The sequence below is a fragment of the Mesocricetus auratus genome, unplaced genomic scaffold (assembly GCF_017639785.1).
Source record: "Mesocricetus auratus isolate SY011 unplaced genomic scaffold, BCM_Maur_2.0 Super-Scaffold_100023, whole genome shotgun sequence".
NCBI lineage: Eukaryota > Metazoa > Chordata > Mammalia > Rodentia > Cricetidae > Mesocricetus > Mesocricetus auratus.
The window spans coordinates 8,478,332-8,486,856 of NW_024429204.1; the positions used below are offsets into that span (position 1 = coordinate 8,478,332).

The 8,525-nt window shown below is 43.4% G+C and overlaps 1 long non-coding RNA gene across 1 annotated transcript in view; it reads left to right on the plus strand.

Annotated features, from left to right (window-relative positions):
* Positions 1 to 2,900: 2,900 nt before the first annotated feature.
* The window catches only part of LOC121133713, a 163,968-nt gene continuing 158,343 nt past the window's right edge, over positions 2,901 to 8,525 (plus strand). The window contains exon 1 of the long non-coding RNA XR_005870684.1: positions 2,901 to 2,941. This is a non-coding gene — a long non-coding RNA (uncharacterized LOC121133713). The remainder of the gene's footprint in view (positions 2,942 to 8,525) is intronic.

An 8,525-nucleotide genomic window follows, 5' to 3' on the forward strand; every position in this document is an offset into this window, starting at 1 on the left:
GAGGGTGACCCAGGCGGAGGGACAAACCCACTAGGCAGACAGAGCTTAGTGAGAAGTTTTATTAGAAAGGGGAGGGCAGGGAGGAAAGAGAAACGAGGTAAAGAGACACAGAGACAGAGAGGACAGATGAAGAGGGAGACAGGAAACGTCCGTCCTGTCTGCCCCAAGGGGACCGCAGGAAGGGGAGCAAGAAGAGCAGGAAGAGAGCATAAGTGGGCGGGGTCTGTCTTTTAAAGGGTCCTTTGCACCTGCGCGCAGACTATGCAACCATGGAACCCTGGACTGACCAGGGAACTGCCCGAGTGCATTCTGCCAGGTGACGGGGCAGGCCAGCATAACGCCTGAGTCCTTCCGCGTGGCCCCCTTGATGCTGCTCTGGGCCTGAAGTTCCGGCCTTCCTCTGAGGCTGCTTCCGAGCTGGGATTCGGGCCTCTCACTGAAGCTGCTCCAGACCTGAAGCTCGAAGCTCGGGCCTCCCTCTGACGATGCTGCGCCTGGACTCTGACGCTGCTCCCGGGTCTCTCTGCCTACATTCTTAAACAAGCCGGAACCACCTGCCCAGGTGTAAAACCAAGCCCAGTGAGCCAGGCCTTGCCTCGTCAATCACTGGAAAATGACCCACAGGTTTGCCTACGGGCATTCTCGTGAATGCAAATTTTGTCAGTCTCAATTGAGGTTCCTCTTCCCGGACAGCTTGTCTCAAGTTGTCAGCAAACACCAACCAGGGCAGCCTCCTCGCTGTCCTGAGCTAAAATGCTTTCCTCCGGCAAGGTGTGCTAGCTACATCACTCACTCCCACAGACACAGAGGAAAGCGACTGCGGACTGAAATCTTGGAAAAAGGAAACCAAAGCAAACCCTCCCTTAAGCTGTTTCTGTCAGATATGTTGTCACAGCAGCAGAGTCTACGAAACACGGACTACGGGGTCATTGCTGTGACTACATAACCTTGGAGTTCTGGAGCCGTTGGAAATGGTTTGTGAGAACAAACTGGAAAAATTTGGATACCCAAATAAGGGAGTTCTTCAATGTTGTAAGAGTTTATTAATAGAAAGGCGCTCAAAAGACCAAATGCAGATAGGAATGCCGAGCTAAAAGCTGGGTCGACGTCTAGGAAATGGCTGTCAAAAGAGTTTGAGGATCTCAGTTTGGATGCCCAGCATCCAAATATGTTTAAGGATGCTACCCAGGATGGCACATGCCTGTAATTCCAGCGCTTGGACCCATGGGTTATCTGCCAAGGAGAGGCCACAGAGGCTACCAATGGAAGGCTGCACCTGTCTCCCACAGGCTCCAGTACTGGACATGAAGGTACAGAGTCTGCTTTTTATGTTTCTATTATACTTCTTCATGTTGTGTGTCGGGGAGTGGGCATGGGTGTAGCGATCATAGGACACCCGCAAGAGTTGTCTTTTCTTCCGCCGTGTGTGTTCTGGGGACTGAACTCAGGTTGTGAGCTTTGGCGACAGGCGCTTTTACCAACTGGAACACTTGTCCGCCTAGAGCTACGGAGTTTAACGTTTTTCCTGTGCTGCGGTCTTGATTCGGTTCAATCTACCTTCCTATTCTCCCAGCTTTCCTTCTTGGAACGGGAATGCCTAGTCGGCGCCATTGTATGTTGGAAATACGTAAGTGCCTTTTGAAACTTTACAGGGTGTTGAACTGTAGTAGTTTGCCTTGACTTTCAGAGGAGGCTTTGAACTTGCGCTTCTGAACAATACTGAAATTGCTATGACTGCGGGTACTCTTGATGTGAGAGAGACGTAGGACTTGTGGCGGCCCAGAACGGAACATGATGCCAGGTTGACTTGAGATGGATGCCTGATCTTGGTGTCAATTGGAGCGGATTGAGAGGGGCATAGAAGAGTCAAGTGCACCTCTGTGTGTCTACATAAGTCTCCAGTGCGCGGGTCACCTTGAATGTGAATGGCATTTATCCCATCAGTTGGGAGGGAGTCCAGGTGGGATGAAATGGGAAGCAGAGGGATCTCACTTGCCTTGGTGTGTTTTCTTGGTTCCTGGGCTGCTGCCCGGAGATGGGAAGTGTGCTCTCCTCTCATGATGGACTGTCTCACAAAACACCAGAGCGAATGGAAACCTCTGGAACTGTAGGCCAAAAAAAAAAAAATCCCTTCCCCGTAAGTTCTTTCTGCTGGGTGTTGTGTCATGGTGAAGAAAAGTCTCGTTGCTCTGTTTGTATTTTAAAGATCCTTTGCGTGCGCTGAGATAGTGGCCTCTCTGTTGTGTCTACCTGGGAGAACTTCAGCTCCTCGGTTTCCTTCCCAGTCTTCAAATGCAAAGAGATATTGCATACTGGATGCTCAGTTAACACTTGCTGACATGGGCGTCAATCAGGAAGACTGGGAACTGAAGGTGGTTTTGGATATTATTACTTTGGTTCTGAGGGTGAACAATGAAAGACTCGAGTTGATAGTGTGACCTCTGTAGCTCTGAATTGAGCTCGTGTTTTCAGAATTCCTTTGGGCTCCCGTTGTAGGATACAATCCAAAAGACAGTCTGTAGCTTATAGTATCCATCATGGTGTAGATCTAAAGTAATCCTACATAGAAAATGTTTCAGTGTTTGTGAACCGCATGGTCTTTCACAATTATTCAGCGTTGCCATTACAGACAGAAATCCACCAGAGGCACTACCTTGATATGTGATTCTGTTTTCCTTTTAAAATCTGATGCTGAACCGTAAAACATAGCTTAGTGGAATGGGTGTTTTAGACAGATGCAGAGTTAAACAAACGCAGCATGAACAAAAGTAACACACTGTTGGGGAAGTCCTGTTGTTTGCCTGTTATTTGTCAATAAAGTACTGTTGAGCCAATAGGAATCTAGATGGGAGGGACTAGGAGTCCAGGAGGATTCTGGGAAGAAGAAACACGAGAGTTCGAGATGTAACGCCATGGGGTAGGAGCCCGGAACTATTCTCCGGTAAGAGACATACTTAGATTAACAATTATGGGGTAATTACTTAAGTCAGAGCTAGCCAGTAAGAAAGAAGCAAGGCCAACAGCTTCATAATTAATACAGCGTCTTGTGTGTTTATTTGGGGACGACAATGCGGCAGAGCCCAGGCGGCTGGCGGGGGGATAAACCAAAGCAGCTAACAAGGAAAGCTTCTCTTAACAACACACCTTCAAATAATGTTCCCCAACATTTATGGAATGTGAAAACGCTCAATAAATAGGAAGACCTGAGCAACAATAAAAGCATATTTGTATTAATTTTATAGTATACATCTAACAAAGTATACAGTCCCAATTTAGTATTTTTCAAATTATTCATTTCATAGATTCTGATAAAGCATCTCTAAAGATGCTCATTTCAGGTCTACAGATGTTTTTCTATGCTGAAAGCTCCAACATTTGGCCTTTATGGCATCTGAAAATGTTCTTTAGGAAAGGTATGTGAAACGTTTTTGAAGAAAAAAACCACTTAACACCATTAATATACATGCTAAAAATGATGTTTCTTTTATGTGAGAATAGTTACTTGCCAATATTTAATACAAAGGTAACACTTGGAAATTGTATTTGTGGACATTCAAGTTTGATCTGATTCATAACGCTGTCAAATAGATTAGCTTGAGAGCAAAAAACAAAAAAAAAACCAAAAAAAAAAACCCCAAAGAGCACCAGTTTTTGGCAGGCCTACAAATGATGACATTATTTTACCCACTTAGCACAGTCTTATGTAAGACTTAAAACATCACCGTGGCTCAGAAACTAACTCACTCTTTGTAGCAAGGAAACAAAGATTAGTGGCACTGCGGCAGCGCCCTGCTTGAAAGCATCCTTTGGAAAACAGGAGACCGGCCGTATGCAAGAGGTGGGGAGACGTTAGACACAACCGTTCCCAAGAGCCTTGCGTCTGAACATGAGGAAAGGGAGGCCGTTCATCACCATACAAAATGTTGCCTTATGCTTATCGGACCTTTATTTCTTATAAGAGCAAGTGGTAAAATTAGGTCTGGGATTTTGCAAACAGGGACTAGGAGCTAGTGTTCTCTTTCCATTTTGTGTAGTGTGTGTGTGTGTGTGTGTGTGTGTGTGTGTGTGTGTGTGTGTGTTGAATGGGTGTACTGTTGTGTGGGCACATTTGCGCACGTGTGTTTGGAGGCCTGAGGTTGATACGTGGCTCCCGCAAATGCTCTCCCTCCAGTTATTGAGATAGGATCTCTAACTGAGCCTGGTGGCTACCAATTCAGTCAGACTGGCGGGCCAGCAAGCCGTACAGATCCTCCTGCCTCTGCCTCCCCCGGCGCCTCCATTACAACTGAGATACTCCACCAGCTTTACGTTGGTTCTGGGGACCTGCACTTGGGTCTTCATGTTTACATAGCAAGCATTTTGCTACTGAGAGCCACCTCCTCGACATTTCCCCTTTAATATATGGATGTATCCATTCTTAGTACTTCAACCGAGGACATTTTCTTTTTACTTAAAAATTTGAGAGTCACAATGTTACGATAAAGTTTGAGGAACCTTGCTTGGATCCCATGGCAGGCAAGGGTGGCCGAGGTGGAGGGACAAACACACCAGGCAGAAGGAGTTTAAGTGAGAAGTTTTATTAGAAAAGAGAGAGAAGGGGGGGGGGAGGGAAAAGAGACACAGGGACAGAGAGAGAGGACGGAAGAGAAGAGGGAGACAGGAAAAGTCCTGTGTGCCCCAGAGGAACCTTAAGGAAAGAGAAGGCGGGCAATAAGTGGGCGGGGTCTTTCTTTGAAAGGCATCCTTTGCTCCTGGGAGGACCATAATACTGCCTGAGTGCATTCTGCCAGGTGACAGGGGCAGGCCATCATAACGCCTGAGTCCTTACAAACAATCTGAAGGAATAAATTGTATTAAAGGAAGTCTAGAACTTATAAATGAATTTGAGAGCCTGTTGACATATTTTATAAAATACCAACTTTATGCTTTTATGTAGACCCAAAGCCACATAATTCCTTTCGAAGGAATAAGGCAGAAACTTGACATAGGTTAGTGGCCTGAGTAGATAGAATAATTCAAATCAGAGATGAACATATCCTACCGTCTGGCAAAGAACCTTGTTCTGCAATAACCAGCTGCAGCTCGAATAGAAAATACTTTGTTAAGAGTTTGAGTTCCCCTCAGACAAAGAATTTATGAGAAAGTAATTCAATAGAGTCAAAGACATTGGAAACTAAGATGGGAAGATGAATCCTATTTCTTTCTGTGGCAGAATATGGTCTCCTTAGCTTACCAGACACTGATTTATTTTTCTCCTCACAATTAAGTACAGGTTGTTTATTTGCTGAGTTCTGAGCATTGTTCAGCTGCCCCAGCTTCTACCTCCGGATCAAATCCAGGAACTTCAACATGCAAACAAACTCCTTATCTTCTTTTTGGTCAAATGCACCGTTTGTTCCTGTGACTCACGGCAGTCCCTAGCTCTTGAGTCTGTTGTTTTGCCTTTTCCATCCTGGCAATTTTTTTCCACAGTATGGCTTAGCTAGAATGATGTTGAACACTGTGGCAGGTTTGGCTTTTTGAAATAAGATGGTCGCCTTGAAAGAGCCAGCTCAAACACACATTGTAAATACTCAGATGCCAAACCTGTGCCTGTAGCTGTTTTGTGAGTTGCCTAATGGGAGTCATAGAGCATGCCTTCTGAAGACAGGGTGTGACACCCAACAGCCTAAGTCAGAGAAGCTCCTAGAATTTTCCTCTTTGAATTATATGCTAAAGCAATTTATTTCAACAGTCACATATTTGCTGCTTCTATGTTTTCTTTCTCTTATGATTAACTCAAGGAGAATAATTGGTTCGGGGCGGAGCAGGGGTGGGGTGGGGGTGGGGAGGAAGCTGTGATTCTGTCCAATATTTGTAACACTAAAACACCAAGTGAGGGTCTGTATAGATTTCTAATGGGCAAAATAATGGCTTTTAGGAAATAGATGCATTACAGTATACTAAATCCAAAATCTTGCTAATATTTTGAGTAGAATTTAAACACTTCCTTTAGTTGTATGTCTGCTTCTTTTTGTCATTACCAGTGATGTTACTGGCTTGGTGTACCATTCATTTTATTTAAATGCACATTTTCTTTGTAGACTTTGAGATAATCAACAACAGTATGTCCTGTCACTTCATGATTATAAGAATCTACAAGGATGACCCCACCTATTAGCGATGGTGATGACTGCCCCAACTGTCATCATAGAGCCTTCATGCAGTAATTCATGGAACCAGACACAGATATCCACAACAAAGACTTTAGCCTTGACTGTCCCTACATGATAGTTACGCTGCTGATTTTGGTGAATAACGGAAACACAATTCAATTTGAAGTGTTCAACTTGAACCTAGATCTCCACCAAATTCTACAGAAAAAGTTACAAGTAAGATAAACACTGACAGTCAACAAATTCATACAACACCAGGAATAACATTGGAGTTATCAAACCAAACATGAAACAGTGTTTAATAAGCTTGGGCTTATTAAAAAGAGGGCTTTGGCAGCATAGGTAACAAGTGGCTTTTGAGTACCTATACAGAACTCCTAGATAATTGGTTGTTACAATGTAAAAGGCAATGGGAAGAGTAGCCAATCACCACATTAGATACAGCAGAAGAGATCACTAGTTAAAGAAACAGTGTCGAGAGTTAAAGAAACAGTGTCAAGAGATAAGAGGTTGTGATGGAGAAGCCAGCCCCTGTGGAGAACTGAGGGAGGTGGAGGTATTACCATCTAAAGAAGTGGAAGGCAATTATAGAGCTAATGAGAACAAGACAACGTTCAGAAATGATTTCTTACAGAGACATCGGAAAGCTGTCCTCATGTTTTAAATAATTTCTGTATCTTAAAAGGATAGCAGAAGAAAAATAATCACTTCTATATCTAGAGCTTGTGATCATCATGTGGCCGCCATGTAAAGCTGAATTCTCAATGGGTACATTCAATTTCTTAAAATGATATTGTAAATTATATACCTAGAATATGGATATTTCTATGATATTCTACTTTATTTTGAATAGAATAACCACCACAGTTCATGCACATGTCTCTGGCATTTTATTTTAAATTAACAGAGAAAAAAAAAAACAAGGATACTATTAGGACACTGAAGCTTCAGTGTCTCAAGCAAAGTCCACCCTACACTAATTTATCTCAGTATTGATCTCTTGGGTTCATGATGTCATATGCTAGAGACTAATGAGTATAGAGGTGATCCTAAACTACCTGAAAATGCTTTCAAGTCAATGAGGAAATGGCCCATTATTGGTTACGTGCAAAACCCCACCATTTAGAGGCTGTTAGCTCTGAAGGAGAGAGGAGGCAACTCCAGTGTGGTAGATTTCAAGAACGTTAAGGACCACACAACTTGTAGATGACAAAACTCCTAATAACCATTTGCAAAGGCCCAGTGGGTGGTTATGATTGGTGCATAAGAAAAAAATGCTTCTAAATAGTAGGGACTGTAGCTAAAACATTCAGACTGTAGTTTCACAAGGTTTTCATAACTTGACTTCAATTGGAACTCAGCACTTGAGTTGGAGTTCCCTGTGGGAAAAGGATGTGCTTAGCTGAGTGTCGGGCTAGTATGATCTGTCAGGGAATAATAGCATTTGAGAGAAGAACGGGCAAAAAACAGAGGTGTTACCAAAATTACATGTGCTTAACTTTACCTTTTAGATGGCGTGATATTACTTCTTATTCTCATCCAGTTCCAAACATTATAAACAAGTACAGTTTTTTTTTTTTTTTTTTTTTGCTTTCTACGAGACAGGGTTTCTCTGTATTGTTTCGGAGGCTATCGGTCCAGCCCAGCCTCGAACTCATGGAGATCCGCCTGCCTCTGCCTCCCGAGTGCTGGGATTAATGGCGTGCGCCACCACCGCCTGGCAAGTATAGATTTTTATCATGAGATCAGTTTCAGATTTTTAGAATTGAGTCTTTAAAAGATCTGTCCAAAAAAAAAAAAAATAGAAAAAGAAGATCTGTCCTGAGAATTTGGGCACAATGAAAGTTTAGAATTCATAAAACATTCTTTTTTGTTTTCTCTTTCTACAATTCTGTTTATTTATTTATTCTGCATTCCTGCCTCAGTTTCCCTCTCCTCTCTTCTCGGTCCCTCCACCTCACACCACTCTGTTCCCATCCCCAATGTAGAACATTCTCGAATTCTGTTGACTTTCTACCACACTGCTCTGAGCAGGTGAGGTGAGCATGGATGGTGTGTGTGTAGGGGGTGGGGGTGGGGGATGTGGAAACCCTCCCTGTTGGGTGCCTCTGTCTTCTTTCCAGGCATTAAGCAGACCCAATTCTGCTTCACTTCCAAGAGTGCAGAGCTGTCAGATAGAAAAGAAAAACAAAGTACTTGACGTTTCTTTTAAGGTGCAGATGTGGAGTAGTGTTTCCTTTCTTGGCTGTTAGAAGGCGCCTTCATCACAGTATAAAGAAATTTTCCTGATACCACGGGGATTTATTGGCACAAGTTATAATATGTCACAGAGGTACCACTCCCCTAGGCAGAGTTATGTCTAATAGATGG